Genomic DNA, 23,899 nt, shown 5'->3' with positions numbered 1-23,899 from the left:
GCATATTCGGCATATTGCGCGACCACCTTCTCACCATCTAGTTGCTCTACCCGAAGAAAGGTCACACGCAACTTTCAGTGGTATAATTGTTGCCAATCGTACCTCATTGCCATCGAACTACATGGATGCGGCAAGACCATTCTCACCTTTATGGTGCCTGCACAGACCTGAAATACGGCTCACCATCCCAGGAATCATGAAGAAAGCTAACATGCCGTTGTTTGCCCGGAAGCAGGCCACATTAGAACTTCTACATGAGGTGCACAGTGGCCGCATACACGTTTACATCGATGGCTCAGTCACACCTGCAAGTTCAGCTGCTGCTGTGGTGATACCAACAAGACCCGTCAAAATACAGCTAAAAACGTCACATGTACCATCAACGACAGCTGCTGGACTGGTAGCCCTGCGTGCGGCTCTTCATTTCATTCAGGAGAAACCACCCCATGCTTGGTCAGTCTTCTGTGGTTCCAAGGCAGCCCTACAGAGTGTACTCTCAGAACTGCGCCATGGGTCACATGAGCAGCTCGTCGCAGAGATCAGAGAAGTTCGCCATCGCATAGTTGACGAAGGACACGATATAATATATCAGTGATTGCCTAGTCATTGTGGCATACATGGCACCGATCGAGCAGACGCAGCTGCCCGATCTGCCCATGAACGCGTCAACTGCGTTGCCATTCCTCTTTCGAGAGCCGATGCAGCGAAAGAACTTTCCGCACTTGCGCGTGATCTGACATTAGTTCAGTGGAATTTATCCGAGTTCACAAGTGCACGCCTTCATACCCTGGATCCTAACTTACAGCTCCGTATTCCACCCCGTTTTTCACGACGTAACTGCACCCTTCTAGTGCGTCTATGGCTTGAAGTAGCATTTTCAAATGCGTACTCCTTTCTTATTGGTATGGCCAACAGCCCACTTAGTGGTTTCTGCGGGTACAATGAAACAATCGCGCACCTTCTTTGTCAGTGCTCTCGTTTCAACCGGCAAAAAGCAGCCATCTCAGCTACCCTAGACAAACTGGACAAGCGCCCAATGACAGAAAATAAGATCCTTAGAAACTGGCCTACGCGAACATTAGCGCGATCCGCTATGAAGGCGCTGCTGCGGTACTTAAAAGACACAGGACTTTCTGACAAATTGTGACTTTACACTGTGTGACGTAGGATTGTACGGTGACACTGCGTAACACTAGCAACGCATTTGCGGGTTTCGTGACAGTGCCCGCAGAAACAGTTCGTGTGCGTACGTGTGTGTGTAGCTTTTTTTTATTTTTTTTATTTTTTCATCCTTCCTTCTCTCACCTATCGCATCCCCTTGCCCCTCCCCCAGTACAGGGTAACCAACTGGAGATAATCTCTGGTTAACCTCCCTGCCTTTGCTTTGCCTTTCTCTTTCTCCCTCTAGAATGACACCAGTTTGGAGATAGGCGTCATCAAATTTGCCTTAAAAATGCACTGTTGGTTCACTTACCTTTTTTTAACACAACCCTCGTCTATGTATGGAAGCACAAAAGTAACTGGAACGCCCATGTATATCATCTCAGACTTTCGAAAATAATATTTCGAAACAGGTGTAATCTTGGAAATTCATTTCTAGTGGACGCGTCTTGGAAAAATCACAGGCTACAATTCGTAAATTGCAATATGTTCCCTAAGGTAATTAAATCAGAATCAGAATCAAAGTTTTTATTTTCCTCAAGGAAAAGTGGACCCCAGACAAAAAGCTGCTGATTGAGCAGCTTGACGAGGCCTGGGGCCCTACAGGCAGCGGCAACAGCGGCAAAACAGCAGTGTATGTCGTACACCCGTGCGAGAAAAAATAAAAAAAATGAAAATGAGTAGTTATTTAGCCAATTTTTGCTAATGAGTTGTATATATGTTCCGATTTCACGTGCTACTAATGTCAACCTCTTCGAATAACCCAGCTCAGCGGCAAGAAATGTGCTATGTGCCGCAGGCAATTTTTAAAAATTCTGTAAAACTTATCATCATCCCGTATATCCCGTATCATTCCGTATATTTAGGTGGGGTACGTGACTTCGAATAGTACAGTAGTGCGCTGAGAGAAGTACTGCAGCGTAAGATAAAGTGGCCACCGGGTGGCAGCTGCATGCGGAATACCTGCAATAAGATATCGTATCATGTTTAGTGCCTAGTTTTGCCGCTTTGAATTTCATTCCGGAGCGTTTGTGCGGGTATTTAGCAGTGAATGAATTTGAGAACTCGAAGTACTGAAAAATCTGCAGCGAAATATCTATTGCGTTTCCAGGAAATATGTTTCTGCCCTGTGGGAAATAGAGTCAGGAAAACTGCTAACTAGAACCGCAGTGCATTTTGCGGCACGTTCTCAGTCTGAATTTGTCGAAACTACGTTACGGACAAAGTGCCTCGAAAAAAAAAAACGTAATTTGAGTACTGGCTGACTTCCTAGTGTGAAGTTACATCATGCTTCCTAAATATAATAACTACAATTATTTAGTGAATATTGCTCAGTATTCTTAGAAGTGGCCTTACTTATATGTTACTTAAGCTGATTGCCCATATACTCCTCTAATTAAGGAATAATGACGATCGCTGTTGCTTTTGGTGCACCTCGCCTCTCGTTCTTGGTATAGTGGAGCCGCACAGCATCCTATTTTCTCAAGCAAACTAAAGTCGCCTGACGCTCACCAGTCGTTAAAGTAGAAAATTATGGAGTTTCTAGATGGCACTGTGCAGTGCATTGTTTATATTGTTACGTAAAGAAAACACAGGGACTAATTATGTGCAGGGTATATTTCACACTGAGATTCAAGGCTCTCAAAAAATAGCGGTCTGCTCGCAGGATCCACATCTACAGCGATTTACCAGTAGCCATATCAAAGGTCCAGAGGCGGAAAATAAGTTGCACCATGGAGGCAGTGAAGGAAGTCGTCAATGTGAGAAAGCGGGTAGACGTCCTTTTTATTGATCTTGTCGAGGTGGCGATAGTCGATGCAGAACCGCCACGTACCGTCTTTTTGGCTCTTACGACGGGGGACGCCCATGGACTAAATAACGGCTCGATGATGTCCTTAGCTAGCATCTTCTTCACTTCTTTTTGAATGGCTTCGAGCTCTGACGCGGACACACGGTAAGGCCGACGGTGAATTGGCATAGCTTCATCGGTTTTTATGCGGTCAGTGACAATTGAAGTCTGGCCTAAGGGGCGACCATCGATGTCATAAATGTTGCTATAAGAGGCCAAAACGTGGCAGAAGGCGTCAGCCTGCTCAGGTAAAAGGTCTGATCCAATCATGTTCCGAAAAATAGTGTCACAAAAAGCAGCTGATTGTGGACCTTCGGTTTGATCAGGAGAAGGGGGCTACAGCAATGACTTCTACGGCGTCACCTTCGATAGCGCTGAGCTGGCGAAGTGTCGTCTGTTGGGGAAGCACTTGCGGCGTCAGCCCAAAATTTAGAAGTGGAAGGAACACTCAGTTGTCCACAATCATGACGACGGTATGTGGGACAGTAACATTGCGCGTCAGCCGCACGTCAAGTGTCAAGGTGATAACATGATCGCCACCAGGGACGTGAGGGTTCGATGTGGTATATGAGCGAAAGCGGTGGGGCTCAGACGACTGATGGGCGTTTCATCGGCATCCGATAGAAGAGGAAGGTGAAGGTGGAGTGCATTAGCTGAAAAATCAATGAGGGGAAAGGGTGCAGAAAGACAGTCGAGGCTGGGTATCACATCATGGGAGCCACGAGCAAGGACGACGAAAAGGACGACCGTGTGACGACCGGCGATTCTGACACGGGCAGTGCATATTCCTACCACGTCAACAGTGCCGCCATGGCAACACGTATGGTCGGCGTCGTAGACGGCGTTAGAGGGCCCCTCCCCAGGTCTGGCCATTTTGAGCTGACAAGCGCAGAGCATACATTGTGCGATAACGATCGTGTCTTCAAAGTATTACATCACTACGCGCCGCGGTAAGATCTGAAATTTCAAACCGAACGCCGTTTTTCTTTCTCCTCTCGACCGCCGCGCTCCAAGGCGGAGGATGACGTACTCGTGTGCCTGCGCCTACGTACTGGTGTCCGCAGTGTGACGTCGCTCGTGGTGACACATGACTTCAAGAATTATTCAAGACAACATGTGTTATCTGTGCGACCTGTTGCTTGAATTGACGAATTGAAGTGCAGAGAAATAATAAAACACACAAACGGGATGCTTGCGTGTTTTTTGTTTTACTTCGCATCGAAGCAAGAGAGCTGTACTTCCGCTTCGTCTGCTTGTTCCCACCGTCGTGCAGTCACGTGCAGGTACCGAAACTACGCCATTTTCTATCGTGTTCCAGCTCGTGATCAGGCTCTGCGATCCGCTTGTTTGGAGCCCGACCAGCTTTTCGAACACACACACACACACACACACACACACACACACACACACACACACACACACACACACACACACACACACACACACACATATATATATATATATATATATATATATATATATATATATATATATATATATATATATATATATATATATATGAAGAAGGGTAAAAAGAAGGACACCGACCACTGAATGAATACAAGAAAAGACGTTTCGGCTCCCCTGACGGGAGCCTTGTTCACAATGTGACTGGCTGGCCGTGGCGAAGGTTAATGAAGTCGAGGTTTTGACGGAAGCCCGTCTGGTCGGGAGGCATCATGAAGAAGGGTAAAAAGAAGGACACCGACCACTGAATGAATACAAGAAAAGACGTTTCGGCTCCCCTGACGGGAGCCTTGTTCACAATGTGACTGGCTGGCCGTGGCGAAGGTTAATGAAGTCGAGGTTTTGACGGAAGCCCGTCTGGTCGGGAGGCATCATGAAGAAGGGTAAAAAGAAGGACACCGACCACTGAATGAATACAAGAAAAGACGTTTCGGCCCCCCTGACGGGAGCCTTGTTCACAATGTTCCATATATATATATATATATATATATATATATATATATATATATATATATATATATATATATATATATATATATATATATATATATATATATACGTCACCTGTCCGCCGAGAATATGAGAATCTACAAGACCTCATAGCAGGAGGCAGTTCAGTTTCAGAGCCTGAGTCCTCTCAAACCACCAACAATCTGACGTCTCTCGGTGGCGTAATCTTTCTTGGTGTAATTGTATACTTGGCTATCACTAATATTGCTTCGCCTTTCTAGCAAAACTGCAGCTGTGAGTGCAGCTTTTCTGTAAGTCCGAGTATAAGCGCTCCTGCGCATGACTGCTGTTGGTTCTGATGTCAAGTGAATGCGGCTTGGCTTCATTTCGATTACTGAGTAAATTATACAGGGTGCTACAACTAACATGCATCAAGACTTAAAAAGAAGAGCAGTAGGAGGAGGAGGATGGAACTTTATTATTGCAGAAGTCGTTGCAAGGTTTATTCCTGGGTGGTTCCCTCTGACAGGGCTCCACTGGCGATCACGGCTCGCCAGGCCTAGTCGAAGGTTGGCAGTTGGCATCCCATGTCCAGTTCGGAGAGTCTCGCCTCCCAAGACCACGTAGTGAGTGTGTGTGCTGCAGACTCGTGGCGAAATTGCGTCGCTCGGACGGTCGGTGCATTCGTGTGTTATGTGCGCGAGTGTCCCTGTGTGGTTGCTACACCAGCTACATGTCTGGGAAGATTGCGTGTATACGAGACAAGTGTGGGTATGTGTTCGTTTGCAGGCGGCGCCAGTCCCTTGCCTGGAGTTGATTGAGAGCTTTGTGTGGGGGAGCGTAATGTGTTCTTTCGAGACGTTGGTCCTGCAGTATTTGTTGACTTGTGGTTAATAACTCGTAGGTCGCTAGTCGGTCTGTCGGGGGCTGAAGAATGGTGTGGTCTGCCGCTCGGCTAGTGAGACCTCGAGCTGCGCAGTCCGCCTCTTCGTTGCCCCGCAGGCCTTCGTGCCCGGGGCACCAGACGATACCTTGGGTCCATTCTAGTGAGCGGCCCAGGATTCGAATGGCTTGTATAGGGAGTGTTCCATTCATGTATAAGCGACACGCCGCTCGTGAGTCCGTAAGGACGCGGGCGGACCTTCCCTTGCTCTCGGCGTCGCCAAGTGCGAGAGCGATCGCTGCTGCTTCTGCTGCTGCGCTGCATGTGGCGCGGATGGAGGCAGTGGCTACCAGGTTCCCCTGATTGACAACGTGGAGTGTATATTTGGGCCCGCAACGTGGCGACGAGGGATACGGTCCGGACCCAGCCGCCAGTAATTTTTTGTTACTGAGATTCATTTCGGTAATTGCAATTATTTTTCTAATTCGAGAAGTACTCTCTTAATTATCAAAGTGTCAATGGGACATTTGTAGGCACCCCCAAATGACATCTAATTAGGATGTTTTCAGCGACGTAATAATTGCGTACAATTTTTCTGACTGGCAAAAAAACATCATGAAATATGAAAAATACCTCGTGACAGCGCTCCCACCCACATCATAAAGCAGCGCCCTCAAATTTGCTGATTGAAAGCAACTGCATTGCCTGTCGCAAACTCGAAGAGACAGCGCATCACCTTGATAACGGTACGGAAGGAGCACCAACAGCAGGTTTCGCGTTTCGCAGCTATTCCTTCCTCTGATTTCTACGACACACTTATTATCAGTCTCTCAAGGCCGACTGATCACATTGATAACAAAAGCGCCTTGATAACGCTGCCAAAGCGCCGATCTGACCACGCACGAAGCGCGAATAGCAATTGAATAGGGGTGGAATGTCTCACAATCCAGGCTCTGCTCGCAACGCATCGAAAGAGTGCGCGCGCAGCTATATTTCGCGCCAGATACTTGCTTCGGACCAAAGCCAAATCAAAGTGATGGTTTTATTTTTTATGAGAGTGTACACGTGCTGCAAAAACAGGTTCGTGGGAAAAAATAAAAGCGAAATAAACTGACTGGGAAGCGATTCACGTGCAGAGAAAGGCAACACCGATGCGTTCAAGAAAGAAAATATACCACTTCTACATGGGCCGAATTGGCAATCGGGATTCCTGCACAAAAGCTTAAAAAACATCAGATTTCAGTTTGCCCTTATTATCTATGAATCCGTAAGCCCCGCTGAACACCAGCTGCTGTCTAGAGGACATGTTCGAATGGGTCTCCTTCTTCAGCCACGCTGTACTGAGTCCGCTTTATCACATCTTCAGTGACTTTCTTGATGACCGACGCTCGAATTCTACGGCAGGCATCCGTTATCCTTGCTTTGAGCTAATCTGACGTCCGTCTCGATCACGTATGCGCGATCTTTCACATAACCCCAAAGAAGGAAATCGAATGGAGAGAGGTCAGGTGACCCAGCCGGCCAATTTACAGGCCTGTGCCTTCCAATCTATTGCGCATGAAAAGTCGCATCAAGCCAGTTGCGTGCTCGGCTGCTGCTGTGCTGGCGCCCCATCTTGCTGATACCACAGACATGGAAGACTTGACAGCGCGACTTCGCTGAGAAACTCATCAACCACTCCTTCAAGGATTTCGTTCACGTAACGCTGTCCAGTCAGTGTGTGATCGAAGATGGCACTGATTATAGCACCGGCGTATATTCCGCACGCCACATTGAACGACTACTGGTACTGGTGCCGATTTCGCTTTACCCAGTGTACATTGTAGTCTATCTGTGCATGTTGTCTGTGCAGGTGCTACTTGAAGACCGTCCCCATCGCCCTTAGGCTCACAAAGATATGAAGGCAGTTTTGTCTTTCTTGACGGCTACTGGCCTATGTGAACGTCTTTTGCTCGCTCAGGCCCTCCGCGTGTGTGCACGAGCTCACCGCGGCACTTCTCTCCCTCCCCTCCATCTCTCTCTATCTTATCTTTCTATTCCCTCTTTCCCGTCCCTCAGAATAGGGTAGCCAACAAGACGCATCCCTGTCTTCTCTCTTTATTTTCCCCCTGCGACTCCTCCCAATAGTGTGCATTATGCAAATTTACCTGGGCATTTGTGTGAAAATTGGCTTCATCTGTGCGCATGATGTTTCTCAAAAAGTCTGGTGAATCATTGGCTTTTGTAAGGACCCAATTCGAGAAATCTAGACGATTCTACAGGTCCCTCACTTCTAATCACTGGCGCTGGTTAAGGTGGTACGGGTGAAAGGCCGTCATTTAGAATCCTGCAAACTGATGACTTGGAAATTGGTACCTGGGCGGCCACGTCCCGCACGCTAGCAAGAGGGTTTGAGGCGTATCCGTGCGTATAGTTAAGACTCAAAGAGGAAGTCCTCCGCCGCTGTTTCTTGAAGCTGCCGGTTTGTCGTAGGTCTTCATAATTTCTCATGATAGTCGATGTGTATGTCTACCGCCACACTTCCATGACTGATATATATATTTGGGGCCTTCCTCTGTTGTTATTTGCAGATCCCAGGGCAAGGATCATGCTTACCTTCTGCTCATTAGATATACACATGGCGACTGGGACGAAACAAAATGCACCTTTAAACCTCTGCACCGACGTTGTGAATTAGCTTTTGTGGTGATAGGTTTTGGGGCAAACAAAAAAAAAAAAACATCCGTGCACTTTATCTACGCTAAGACAACAGCTATCACAGCTTGTTTCGAACTAACACCAAACGCGACGTGTTACTTCGGCCGGGGCGTGGCAGATAAGGCACCAGCTCGATCACGATGTTTTTATTATTTCCTTTATTTCGTTCTGGCTAACTCAGAGGGAGCCTGTTCGAGGCGATGTCTTATGATGCGGATGGGAGCGCAGTCACGTGGTATTCTCCATATTACACGGAGTTTATTTATCAATCGTAAAAAATTAGTACGCAATTAGTACGTCGCTGAAACTACCACAGTTAGATGTCCCTTGGCTGCCCCTACAGATGTCTTATTGACACTTTGATAATTAGGTTAGTACGTCTCGATATAGATAATTAATTACAATGACCTAATTCTCAGTAACGAAAAAATTACTAGCAGCTACTCTACTGTACTGGAAACAATAGGCACTAGATTTTCTTCGAGTAACGCATTGCTCTTAAAAAAAAAACTTGGTGAATGATATTTCATTGGGACACCCTATATATATTTATGACCTCTGCATACAAGTGACGATGTTTCCATCCCTAATAAATGTTATAAATTATTAGAAATGTTTTTTTTTCATGTGTCGTTAGCATTGTTTACTGGAAAAAGAAGCAATACTGAGACACATATCATTCTTGTGCACTTTACACGTCGTTGATAAAAGACTCCGCCGAAGGGGTAACTGAAGTGTATAGGTCTTTTCCTGAGTGAAAAAAAGCACGCGAAGCAATTTGAATCGAGTCGAACATACAGTAACAAATTCATTCTCTAGGCATAGGCTATCCATACCTTTAGAAAAAAATTGTTAATTGGCTACCTCCTGCTCTTTCAAAAATATAATGAAATTTGTCCTGTGTATGTATTTAAATATATGGTGCATGTGCGTAGTGCTTGCAATGTAAATTTAAAACAATGTTGTAGTTAGAAAATACGGATGAGGCAGCCGCCGCTGGTGCTTCTAATGCGCTTGTACTCCCATTGTCAGGATTTGCAGAAGTAAACCGAAAGTGTGAATTAAAAGCCGTGCACATCCGCGCCAACAATAATGTAGTAAGCTACTAGCCACAATAAAATTTTAAATGAGAAGGTCGAGGCAAGTCAAAAGAAGCCTCAAACGATGTTAGTGAAAAAACTCCAGTAATGACACTTTAGGTGTGTGTGGGGATGAGGGGGGAAGGGGGGTATGCCCCCGTTGTCGGCGCCTATGCTCGGCCTATGAACGGCTTCATGGTGAGCGCCACTTTCAAAGTTGCGCTTAACATCCGATGGATGGCGACACTTCTGTGTGAGACACCCTTCTGCCGGATCGGCTCCCCACTCCGGACCGATGCTTTGCGCTTTCCTGCCCATAGCCTAAGGGAACGACTTGCAGCGAAACGAGAGAATAAGGCGAGAATGCAGAAAGGGGTTCCGTTGAGCTCACCACGGCGCCGGCTGTTTCTTAGTTAAGGTATTTATCGTATAGCAATAGCGCTAGATGATGGCGTTAAAGTGGGGAGGGGTGGGGCAGTTGGCAGATATGCACTAGTTGAGGTTCTGAAACGAAAATCAGTAAAAGAAACACACAATTACGCAGCGGCAAACATGTATTACTAATATGGCATCTACAACTCATTTACAACAGCGAAACAAATAAATCACCGGACGTAACGGGCGCAACGTCATGGGATAATCTAGTCCAGAGCGGGGCCCCTAGAGTCTTCGCCCTGGATCCACCAGGGCTCTACTGGACCTACAATTCTTTCATTGTTTGGCTTGTCCGAACAGAAAAAAGCGATATAATCTGCATACTCTAGCACTTTAACATCCTGTCCTAGCACGTTGAAATCATAAATACTATAAGATTGAATAATGCTCAAGCACAGCGGCTCCAAGTAAAGAAGGAACAGGAGAGGCGACATTAGACAGCCTTTCTAGACAGAGGATTGGATAGATAAAGGCTCCGATAGATGGCCATTAACAATGAAGCGGGTAGAACAATGACTGTAACAAAGTTGTACTTCTTTTAATAAAGTAGAACCAATATTAGATTGTTCTAGAAGATTGCAAGAGAAAGTGGTGGCAAACACGATCAAATGCTTCTGCAAGGATAACTTGAAGTAGCGCGAGTTGCTTATAAGAGTTTGAGGAAAAAACAAGAATCGTACGTATAGAGTTTTCATAGAGCGACCCTTTTGTCCACACGCTCGATGAGGTCCAATTAGGGCTGCGATTATAAAATGTATTCTATTGGACAAAATGTTATGACAAATTTTTACTGTAAATGTTACATAATTTTATGGGCCTATAGTACTCAGCATAGCGTAATTTTTCTCGAACGTCTTTTTGGAATCAAAATCGAGTGACTTTCGTAATTTAACTGTGGAAGGGTCTCTCTGTGGAACCTCTTGTAAAAATTATCATTAATATGGAGCAACAATGGCGCTTAAGTGCTTTATAAAATTCGCCTGAAATTCTATCAGGACCAGGTGTTTTTCACAAAAGCAGCTGCTCTATGGCAAGCTCAACTTCTTGCTAAATAAACAGACCGCTTACAGCTGAACACTCTTCATCTGTTAATGGATTAATAAAAGAGACGTTATGGTTTAGAAGTTCGGTATTTCAGTACGTAGACTAGCGCCAAAAAGACCTCTGTTGTGTTGATCAAATTTTTAGCACGTCTCTACTCGTTGCCAAGTTTACATTGAATTATATTTCCGAAATCTTTTTCGACTTTGCGTGTCGATGCTCATCTAGCAAAGCCTGACGGGTTGGCTTCTCTGAATTTGATGCGCGGCCGTTGCACAAGCGAATACGGGCTCCTCTGTAGCGTCCTGCGTCGTGCTTTTGGAGCTCACGTTTAACTCCAGCAATTTCTTCAATACATGAACCGGACACCTCGCTCTATAGCTCACACAAGCTATTCAGACTACTCACTAACATTTTTTTTTATTTCTATAGAATGACCTCAAAGAGCTACAGCGGCTGCGCGCACCTCTTGCTAAAGGTAACACAGTGGAAAAACAAATTGTCAAAGTGTTGCACACACGAATGCTAAATTCCTTATCACTGGCAAGTGGGAAGTTAAGTTTCCAAAGCGCCCAATGCGGTTGGAACTTAACCCGAGAACATTCACCTAGTTAGGCTCTAACTATACAATTGTCTGAAATAGATACTGCCTCAGTAGCCCACGGGAGAGGAGCGTTGAAGAAACGTAAATTCTATCCAGACGTGCATGAAAGCTCTTTTGAATGTGTGCGTACGAACAAGTTGCCTGATCTGAGGCGTCAGTGTCAATGAGTCTAGTAATTTCAGTAATTTGAGATAACACATCACCTCTCCTGTCCCTGTGAGCTGGGCTCGGCATGCTCGTTAACTTTGCAAACACAGTTGAAGTCTCCTATAAGCACAGTGATTCCATCACAGTCTAACAAGGGAAAAATCCGGAGACAACTCAGCATATCCTAATGGCAATGCGAAGGTATTTACCCAGCAAGACTCGTAGGTAACGTTCACTTTCCAGAAGTGCGGCGATATAAAGCGGATGGAAGCACAGCATTAACGTGTCAGTAGCCGAGATAAGCAAGATACGCTTAGAGTAGTGGTGAAAAAGAAAAAGCAAGGAAGAGATTGATAGGACCGGATCTGTTACAGGCATAGGTACGTGTGCAAGGTAGGTATATAATTTTTATCCCTTTAATGACGGCGCATATAAATACCCGAAAAAAACTTTTATTTCTATCTAAATGTGCAACGGTACATCGAGGTTAAGCCTAACCATCGAAAATAAACGCTTTACGACAACGTTTTCAGAAATCGGAGGGTCCCACCAGACTGAAAACTTGAAGGGGGCTTCACCCCAAGCCACCTATGGCTTCGTTTGGAACACGGTGGGTATATACAGGAGAGCGGACTCTGGCTTTCACCAATGCGTTTGCTCTGTTACGACGCAGCAAACCCGCTCGTTCTCCGCGCTTGTCACCCTCTCCACAGCAGGCCTTTGCTAGTGCTTCTACCCTCCTCCTCGTCTCATCGAGACTGGAAACACAAATACAAAGCGCCACGTGTCGCCGAAATTGGCTAACAAACTGACAGCTTGAAATTGGGCTATTACGTGTACCCGCCGGGGTAGCGTAGTGGCTTTGGCGTTACGCTGCTAAGCACGAGGTGTCAGGACCAAATCCCGGCCGCGGCGGCCACATTTCGATGGGGGCGAAATGCAAAAACGCCTCTGTACCGTGAATTGGGTGCACGTTAAAGAACCCCAAGTGGTCGAAATCAATTCTGAGTCCTCCACCATGGTGTTCTCATAATCAGATTATGGTTTTGGCACGTAAAATCCCCGAATTTAATTTAATTAATTACGCGATCGAAGGGGCTCACGTATTAGCAAACATATTTTAACTGCGCAAATAAACGATCACAGAGAGAGCAGAAAAGGCAGGCATAGCAGGCGACACGAAAAGGAGCTACGTACTACCGGATCGCAAAAACGTGTGCTTTGCTCGGTTGTTTCATAAATGTTGCTGACTTAAATCGAATGCTTCCATCTGATACCACCTTGGCTTGAGTGCCTGTTATACACTCTAAAACAAAATTACACCCTTTGGGTTGTATCTTGCCACACAACGATAAACGTCATCTGTCTTGTCCGCATTTCCTTTCTTTAACGCTGCGAGCCCGGTACTTTCCAGTAACGAATGGCATGCGCGTTATCAGCATGACATAGCATTTCCGACAGGAAAGTAGCGGGCGCGGCGTTTTCAAGAAAGGAGACGCAAGCAAGGCATATGACGATTATCGTTGTGTGGCAAACATACACCCCAAAGGGTGCAACTGTGTTTAGAGTGTACGTAGTGGTCGCGATACGCTGCCGTGTTTCAGTCGTGGTTTGAGACTTCCACTAACGCACATTAGTTTTGCTATGTTTTTGCGAACTTAAAGGTGACTTCCGGTCACGCATGTGATAATGTTTAAGTTAGTTCGATGGTGGATCAGCGGGGTGATGAAGTGTTTTGTTCTCAGATGCCCGTCCAGGGTAGGACAAATGGATCGAAAAATTTCCTCTCTTCATGCTACCTGCAAGCCAAGAATGTTTTAACGAATAGAGCGCGAATGTTACTACAAGAGGGATAAATCCTTATCAAGCCAGGACAGCGACTGTGCGCGTCCCTTCGGGCAGCACTTAGTTTTTGACAGGTACTCTTTTCCGAGACTTCCGTAGGAAAGCGCGAAGAGGAGCTTCCGCAAGCATATATACTGCATTATTATGTGTGCATGCGAATGCAGCCATTTTGTCGACAAGAAATCAGCACTGCACAGATGGCGTCTAGAAGTAGAAAATGTCGGTCAAGCTCTTCAGAACGTGAAATAAACGGCCGCTTGGCTGTGTATTACGTAAACTATGATCCCGCCTTTGAATTTAACCACGTACAACATGAGTGAAAGCGTGCGGCGCGTACACGTATACTCCCGTGAGTATCTGTCGTCGCAGGCCCAGCATGACTAACAATATATACGAATACAGGTGTTACCCAACCGGTTTGTAAATTGACGTCCTCTTGTCGTTCCATTAGACAGCTTTAGTATAGGATTTGTCGTCTTACGTACGTTAAACGCAAGCACGGGCGCTATAACGTAAAACTATTCGAAACTTTTCTATTACAATTCTGCAATCAGCCCTCCGCGATTGGTGAAAGATTTTTTTGCACCACCCCCACTTTACCTGTCTGTTACGCGACGTAACAGACAGGTAAAGGGGGGTGGTGATAGATCCCCATCTGATATGACGTGTGGTGATACGTGGGGTGGTGATAGATCCCCATCTGATATGACGTGTACACACTGATTATGCATGATTTGACCGAACAAAAGAAAAATTGTTATTTCTGATTCAACGCCTTTCGCCATTTGGCCTCGGCTATTGGTCACAAGTTTTCGCGCTGCACCCACTTTACCTGCCTCTCACACGACGTCACCAAACTGCAAAAACTCACCGCGTCAAAGTGACGTCAACGCGTTGAAGATGTATTAATATGCCGAACAAAACTGAATTTTCTTCTGAATAGCCGCCGGCTGCCCCGTTCCGAAAGGAATAAAACATGGCTGCCGGCGATCGCTCAGGCACTGGCTACTCGCACCTGCCGGAGAACATGGGTTTATTTGCGTCTAATAAACTTTCTGCGTGGCCATGTAATGTTTTCGAGCACTTTCGGCACGTTTACGACCTCGTTCTACCAACTCTTCTTTGCTGAGGATCCGTTTATCGTAATTCTTAAGCTTCCGTTCCATGCCGCCGCGATTGTCGACGAGCCACCGCAAGCTATGTAAGGTGAAGCGCACCAATCGCAGACGCCGACACCACCCTCTTCATCCGGTTATGGATTTTCAGTGCAGCGGCTCGGCCCCATCGAATTCCTCTCCACTTGAGCGTGCTTCTCGCCTCTTGTGAGCCAATTAGATAAGACAAGCCGCTCAGTGTAGGCAATGTTATTCGTTTTTCAAGCAAACAAAACTGAACTCCTATGAACGAGGAGAGCGTTTGATTGGTCTGTTGAGACAACCCTGCGAGTGACCGCCCGATGCTTGCGTCGGTGGTTACACAAATTTGACGTTAGGAGATTTCAATAAAAACATATTGGAATAGTTTTACGTTATAGGGCCCCACCTTTGCGTCACATTACGGTGAGCGTCCCTTCAAGACTTTTAGTTTTACGTGCAGGAATGCAAAAGTGAGGAATACGTTAGAAGACAGGGCGCCGTCTTGGGCCCTGTGTCAAATGTATTCACGCTAAGGCGATTCATCAGCAACAATCCTCTTGTTTCTATGCGGACGCGTGTAGTTTAGCATACGAATGGCGGAATCGCCGAACGATCATTCGACATGCTATGTGCTCATAACTAACGCTTCAGGTGAGTTTACAGGAAGCGAAAGCTCATTTCAATAGTTACTGCCGGTCAACGAGAGCGAGAGCGTAGTCATGGCGAGAATTCACGCTGAAGCGGGAGCCGTGGGTGCCGCCATGTTCGTCACCGCTATTTCTTAGCGTACGTAAACATTACTAACGTTAAACTCGTCAAATAACGTACGTTATCATAGCGCACGCAAACCCTAGATACCCAATAAGGTTCGGAGCATACGCAGTGATGACAGCGCTATTTCTTTATGTACGTAATGCGTTTACGTTTGGTTGCAAACGCTCTTCTAAAACAGCCAATTGAGAACGTGTCGTAAAGCAGACCACGTATAAGCTATGTCATCTCAGCATTGAGCAATGCGAATCCTTTCCGTACAAAGGTAACTGCGAAAGAGAGTGCAGTGGTAAAAGGTTTGATTTCTCTTCGTAGTGTTTTGTAGACCTGCTTCTTATCTCCTTTAATAGCTGTTTCCTGCGACGTTACGCAGTCATTTTTTTGCGAAGAAACTTTCTACTATGACATGCACGCGAAAATTCTAGAAAATGCCTAGGTGCCTAGATATCCGTCATAATAATAATGTAGACTTCAATAATTATAGTTCGTAGACATGGTTCTTTTATTAGGAAATAATTTAGGCACAATTAAATAGTTTTATACCTGTTGTAAAGGTTTTATACCTGTTGTAAAAATGTCAAAATTAAAGCGTTTTCTAGAAGCTATGAGCAAGAAAAGGTTGTGGACGAAAGGCCAAAAATACTTTCATATGAATGTCCGTAGAGCACATTGTCTGCGAAAACTTGATTTATGCCTCAATGTTACTTGACAGCCCAAGAAAGAAACGGTGACCTTGGAAAACATAGCATTTTGGCCTGTGTTTACGCGTCCATAAAACCCTGTAGCGGTCTTTGTAAAAAAAAATTTTCATGGACTTTAACGACCTTCCAAACATTTTTTTCGTTTGTTTGCTTTTTCTCCGTCCCCTATTCTTTCCATCTTTCATTTGCCCTTCCCCTTCCCCAGTGTAGGATAGCAAACCAGAATTTCATCCGATTAACCTCACTGCCTTTCCCATCCCGTTTATCGATTCGCTTCTCTTGTAAAAAACCGGTAAATAGCGGCCCAGCATAGAGAAGGACATGAACTATTTCTTCAGAAAGTGTTAAAAAGGTTATTTTTGTTTCAAGAAAGAAACGTTTTTCGAAATTGAAAACCACATCGCAATATTTATAAATGATTTATCACTGACTATAAGTACTTATTAGTGACTATAAAAGTTACCTTGCGTACTTCTTACATGAAGAGATAACACTTCCAAGGTCCAGTTTTGTAAGCCATTATTACGTAACTTTTGTTTCTCGCGTCTTGCGTCTGCGGCATTACGTTGGCGGTCAGCTAGAAGTTTGTACAGTTGCTGCGATAAAGAGCTGCCAGAAGTGCAGTCTACGTGGGAGCCCCAAAACGTCCGTAAGATCAGGGCGTCGATTAGAACGCGCAGGTATCTTCGGTGATAAATTATCGCTAAGAACAGTCAGCAAATAGACCTCTAGTAGTTAGGCTTCACTGCACGACTTCATGGCTGGATATACAAATCAGACTGACGCCCACGGTACTGAAATGCCGGAGCTGTTCGAAATTGGGGCCAAGAGACATGGTTATGCAGCACATTAATGTGATTTAGCTTTGAATTGCCGATCCCAGCAAAATTTTTTATATGCAGGGTCTTTCAGAAAATGCGCTGTAGATTGCTTCAAAATAGGGAAGATTCTGTAAGAAGGCGGTTTCCTCTGCATCGTATCTGTCAAAGAGGCCTACATTCTAAAATAACTCGAGCTAGTAAATAAACAAGCACATACAGTAATTTTAGCATGGCTGGTCTGTGGCGGCTGCGGAGGGAAGTGACAGCACTAATAAGTGCGTTCGTTGTAAAGCAACGCCTGTATTCCTGTGTTGCACAGCTAGGCGTATTCCTTGTAGTGGTCTTCGCTGTAGGGACGCTCACAATTTTTTTTCATTTCATTTCATTTATTTATTTTATGAAAGTGCCCAAGAATAGCTTACACAAAGAATATGAAAGCGAAAAACAAAACATAATAAATCAAACAACTGTAGTAGAAAATGCAAAAAAAAATTGAATTAATCAAGGACAGAAGTCAGATAATGAGCAAATATTAGAGCTGAATATATCAAGATTCCGACGCAAGGTATTTTGTTGTATTACAAGACGTCTTATAGCGTAAGAGGTGCAAGAGGAATTCACGTAGAGAATGCTAGGATTACGCAAAGTAGATTACACATGGCAGGTAGGAATTTGACCGGGACATAGGAAATACTTCGTTATACGGGACATTTCGTTGTTGTGCGTTATAATGCGTTGCGCGTTATAATGTACACCCTGACTTTGTTTCTTACTTTTCGCTTCTCTGTAGGCAATGAACGCGTGGACAAGGAACGTACCAGCTATGGCTAGCACCACATTCCCTGTGCGTAACAGAAGGGCGTTCGTCGTTCACTTGAAAACAGCGGGGGTTCGCTAATCACTCTCACCCTGTGGGCAATAGCTGCACGCGGCCGCCTGTCATTAGATGCTCACTCGCAGCGCACTCAGCGGGGAGTTCCGATGAGCCCACGATTTAAAGGACTACAGGCCGGACGCCGCAGGGAGGCTTGTCCGCGTCTCGGGGAGCAGCTGATCCATGCCTATCATGCGCGGCCGGCGGGAGTGTCGACGCTGGCGCCGTTATTTCCATACGTCTCCGTTTTGTCTTTCGCCCCTCTTTCCCGGGGCCGGCCGGCCGGTCGGATTTGCGCGCGGCAGGCGCAGTCGGAAGAGGCGTTTGTAAGCGCGCGGGGCCACCCGTGGGCGGGCGAGCGCACTCTTTTGATCCGCGTCACGAGGAGCCCCCGTTTTACACGCTAATCCAGATTAGCCGGAGATGCGCCTTCGCGCAGCCCTCCGGCGACACGTGGCGCCCGCGAGGGACGCGTGCCGCCACGTAGCCCGCAGACCCCGCTCTCGGATCTGCTTTCATTGTTATCTGCCTGGATAAAAATAAAAGGAGCTGGGCTGTAGCAAGCGCCAGCTAGGATACGGATATGGTTGTTCTACGCACATTACCCAAGCAAAGCGCGCAAAAGGCTAACCAGAAGTCGATCCGAAGCGCGTCGCGTATGGAGAGGCGTTTTCCCCCCTCCCTCTCAGCCTCATTTCGTACATTTTTGTTTGTTTGTTTGTTTCGGCTAAGCTATATACTGAAGAGAGGGGGAGACTGTGAAAGGAATAACTGGCGCTGGTAATGAAAAGCAAACAGAAAACAAACGGACGTGGGGATAGAGAAAAGAGAAAGAGAGCGAGAAAGAATAAAAAATCCATGCATGTCTGCACAGAGCTGCTTTGGCAGAGGGCGTCCCGCGAAAGTACGGAATAGGGTCATTACAATGACAATAGGCTAGACGTAACGAAGCGTCAGATGTTCCCTGTTGGGGGTCTGATATCGCGTGACATTATTATGGCGCGCAGTCCTCACGCGTTGACTTCCTTTCGTCCTTTATTTCGCTCGGCTTTACACTCTGCTCGCTGCTCGTCTCTTTCCTCCTGCTTTTTTTCTGTTATCTCGATCATTGGCACCGCTTTTACCGCACACATCCCCCTTAGCGAGAGTTTGTTTTTTTCTCTCGCGTACCAGCACGTTGAAGCAAGCTTATGATGGAAGTTTATAAGAACGTGGCTCCCTGCTACGACGTGCGTGCGTGGCAGGTTTTCCCCCGCGACATAAAGAAAACGCCGCGGACGCCATAGGTGACAGAAGATGCGCAAAGAGAAAATAGGCGTCAAGGCGTTCATTTTGTCATTAGGAGACGGTAAAAGTTTTGATAAACTGAGCCGGCGACGATAATGCGCATCGGCTTATGCTGCTTCACAGCATGAGCTCCCTCTCTTTCAACTTGCACTTGACGCGTCTGATGCTTCGTCTACCCCGTACATTCTTTTTCTTCTTTCGTTTTTTTCTGCTCTCGATCTTTTGCTGCTGCGAAGCACTGCTCAATTTGTTACCGAGAGAAACAGCTGTGGGGCACTTTTTTACGTGCTTAGAATACCCATCGTTTCTCGGACGCTAGCTTGTAATAGATTTTATCAAAATTGAGCGGCTCCCAAAAAACGTTCGCCGAAATGATGGCGAAGTCCATGCGTTGCAGGATGACATTGCATCGACACGATAAGAAACATTGCAGAGGGGGATAGCATGCTGGATCTCTCGGCCTTTTCCTCCGTACACTCCCCCCGGTTCATACTGGTGCGCTTGCAGGTGCGCTATAATTTTCCCTTTTATATATTCTTTATATCGCCATCTTAAGATTGACTTCTTCACACACATAATGCTTGTTCAATGGACCCGTATGCATTGCAACTTTAGAGAAAAGATTTTTGCTATTGGTTGAAGATGTCAACGTGAACGGAATTTTGTCGCACCTTGTTTCAATAACTGTTTCTCGAGCGTGTCGCAGAATGACGTCTCAGTTAAAAATCACGAACGACGCTTACGTGGAAAAAAAGAAAGAAGAAAAGAGCTAGTTCAGCGTGTGCTTCAGCCATTAAATTCACAAAGCTTGTCCTTCGTAAGTGCTGTTTGACATTGAACGGCTGCCTTCGTTAATATTATGTCAGACATCACAATTAAGTGGCTGGTATCTGCATTTGATTCACTAGAGATTCCAGTAGTCATGGAAGCATTGCATAGTCAAGGAGTACGAGAGGCATACGTGGATACCTTGGAAGAGAGAGAGAAAAAAGATAAATGAAACGCAGGGAGGTTAACCAGGAATGAGCCCGTTTGGTTACCCTACACTGGGGGAGGGGGAAAAGGGGAGGTAAAGATGAAGAAGAGAAAGTCCACGGTGGATATTGAATACCTTGGGAAATATCTGCAAAGATACCACAGCTACCTTAGTCCTCCACAAGCAAAGTAAAAAATTAGCTATCAAGAAAGAAAACGCCGCTACGGCGCCGTGGAGGACTGACGTGCTTCACATGGGCTCCCGCTTCTCGTGCCTCTCAACCAGGATCACGGCCAGCGACCAACCTAATTTTGCCACCTGCATAACCGCCAAGACGAGAGGAATCGGCGGACACTAACCACCATCAAGTGAGTGCCCTATTTACTGATTTCTGCAAAGGCCGCGCACTCGCCTGGCTGATCCCAACGCGAACGAGCTGCTGCAACCCCGTGACGCGTGGCGCGTGCTCGCGCCGCTCGAGCGTATCGGTGAGCATAGCATGGCCGGGCGCCCGCCCACGCGGCGACTAAGAGCTCTCGAGATGAGCCATGCAGCAGTAGAAGCAATCGAAATAACCAGAGAACAGCTGGAAAATGCAAACACAATGCAGATGGACCCGACTGAAGTAAACAACGCAGAAACTGCCTGGAATTATGACGCAAACAGCGGAGGAACTATTGAACGTGAGAGCATCTGGATTACGAGGAGCAGAAAAGGCAAGAAGGATGCAGAGAATCAAACTACACAAGGAAGCAACCCAGCAAAACAACAAACGACTAGAAAGCCACCACCACCGCAACAGCAAAAGCCCCGAATGCCGCCTCTACCAGTCGACGACTACAAGGTCGTATTCCGCCCACAAGCAGGCCTTGAGCTTGCAAAGTGGAACAATGTCGCCATCATGCACGCCATCGGAAGAGCCAGCGGCTTCTCGCTGCAAGACTTTGGCGAAAAAAGTGTGCGTTCAAGTGCAGAGAATCGAGAACTTGATTATTGCAAGCACAGCCGACTGGGAAGACGCCAAGAAACTCGAAAATATCAGCAGAATACAACTTGGTGGCACTTTCTTCGCTGTAAAAGGGAACACGAGAACCCCCGATGATGTATCCAGAGGCGTAATAAGCGGACTCTTGCCTGGCACGAGTGAAGAAGAACTCAAGGCAAGTCTTCGCGCACCGGCAAGGTACACAGTCCAGCACACTCGTATGCTCGGCCAATCGCCCGCGGCCGGGATCTTTTTCCAAGGGCCGCATGTTCCTTATTGTGCCCGCTTCCAGAGTCTTGACTTTCGATGCCGACCCTACCGCAAGTTGGTGCCATACTGCAGGACCTGTGGCAACACGGGACACCGCCAGGATGTCTGCCCAAGACCATTGCCAGACTTCTGATCTAAATGTGGCAAAACTGATCAACTACCCGACCACGAGTGCAATCCCGCATGCAAGTTATGTGGAGAAGGGCATGAAACCGCAAGCAAAGCTTGCAAGAAAAGACTGTAACCCAAACCGCCGCCATTCAACATACGACAGCAACGCATGGACAAGTTCAAAGTGAGAGAGAGTCGCTGGAGCTCAGGGGGCGAAGAGTTCCCAGAATTGGGAAGCTCAACCACCAGCTTGAGCAGCAGTGATGGCAGCATCCCTAAATGCAGTAGATCTAGATCTATACTCCAATCGCCCTCCCGATCAGGCTCACACTCGCACCCACCCAAACGCGTGAGCTATTCGGATGTGGTAAGCGGATCGAGTGGGTCGAGAACCACGAGCAGCTCCAAATTCTTGTCAGCCGAAACTGCGGCCCTACAGGCTCTCGAAAATAGGGTGCAAATTCATCAAAACATGTTGCATAATGAAAAGAGTCAACTACAAGGCCAACAGGCACTCATCGACAAGCTGATCCAATGCAAACAGAAACAGCATGACAACATAAACGGGCTTCCACAGAAGTGCGAGGAGCAAAGGGATCTCATTGACAAACTGCAACAGAGATGTGCGAAAGTCCAAGAGAAAATTGCACAGCCGCGACCCTCACTTCCCAACGCAGATGTTGAATCCGAAGTTGACGCAAGATTCCAAATCCTCCAAGAAACTCTCTTGAAAGGTACCCACGCCACAACTGAGAAAATCGTACAGGCACAATAGCAAATTTCGCCGCAAGTACAGCCAATAAGATTACTACGCTAGACGCCAAGGTCGATGGACTTGCAGCGCAGCAAAATAATTTCATAGCCCACGTCAAGAAGACGTACGTAACAAAACAGCACCTCAACACTTCACTAAATGACATTTAGCCAGACAGAAAGCGGGCGCAATCTTTACCACCATCACGGATTCAAGCACATAACTGGATTTGTGAAGTCACAAGGAATTGGTGGACACCTTTCTCTAAGGAGGGACTTCCATTTTTGGACTTTTACTGGCCTTTCTTGGTGCATCGAACGTGTGCGGCTAGCAAGGCCCAAGTAGGCCTACTGGCCCCGCCGGGCCACAATGGCGGAAATGCGCATGGAAGATGAAGACGCTACTGAATTAGAAGAGAATGAGGAAGATCTAGGCTGGAAAATTATGAGAAGCCGAAAATCTCGCTCCACCACAAGCATTGCTGGCGATGGGAAAACATCGCCGCAGAGCCATCAAGAGCAAGGCGACAGCAGTAAGAACAAGGGACCTACAACCACTACGTTCAAGAACCGGATTGTCAAGGCATCAAGGATGCCCCAATTGCCCGAGGAGCACAGCAATATCATCATCCGGCCACGAGGAGGTCTCAACTTGAGCAAAGTGAGCACCACAGCGATAGGCGTGGCGATTATTGAAGCATTGAGCCTGACTCCGGAACAAGCCCGAGAGGGTGTCGTTTGCCCTAACTTCACGCAAAACATCATGGTGGTTAGTACACCAGATCCCAGTCATGCTGCCAGGTATGTGCGAATCAAATCAATCATTATAGTGGAAATCGAATATGAAGTTAACGCCTACGAGACAGCTCCGCATACCACGTGTAACGGGGTGATTCGGAGAGTTGACCTCAGAGACAATCAGGCCACGATAAAGAAGAACGTTGTGCATGACTTTAACCCACTGGCATTGGCCAGTGGCCAATCTGACCACTGCAAATAGGCTTACCAAAGTAGCAGCGCAAGGCGAGGACGACGAATACCTGCCCTCAGAAGCAGACAGCGTCAGATCACTCCCTGGCGCGTCGGGGGGTTCTATGAAGCGCACTCTAGCGGGTAGCAATAAGGCGGGTTCTATAAACAATGGCTAGTAGGGGGAGCTTTACCATGTGGCAATGAAATTGCCGATGATTTTATCACAAAAAAGAACCTCTCATGCAGTTAATAAAAATATCTCGAGATAAACCGAAAATAATTATGCTGCAGGAAACCTTGGCTGATGAGATCAGCCTATCCGGACACAAAGCGACATGCAGGGGCAAAGAGCCGGGTAGGGGGCTAGCCACGCTCGTAGATAAGAAAATACCATACATAGAACATGATTTGCGCCTTGGACTAAACAAATTAGAATACTTACTTGTGGAAATCATGTTGAAAAGGAATAGAAGCAAACCGCAAAGCCTCTTTTGTCTCAATGTTTATAGCAGCCCTAGCGACTTGAAGCAGAGTTTCAGGGCACTTCTTAATAAGAATATGGCTGTTACTAAGCACGCTGCACT

Source organism: Dermacentor variabilis, chromosome 1, assembly GCF_050947875.1.
Source record: "Dermacentor variabilis isolate Ectoservices chromosome 1, ASM5094787v1, whole genome shotgun sequence".
In the NCBI taxonomy this organism is placed as follows: Eukaryota; Metazoa; Arthropoda; class Arachnida; order Ixodida; family Ixodidae; genus Dermacentor; species Dermacentor variabilis.
The sequence above is the reverse complement of the archived record's forward strand: the minus strand, read 5'-3'. Positions refer to the sequence as shown.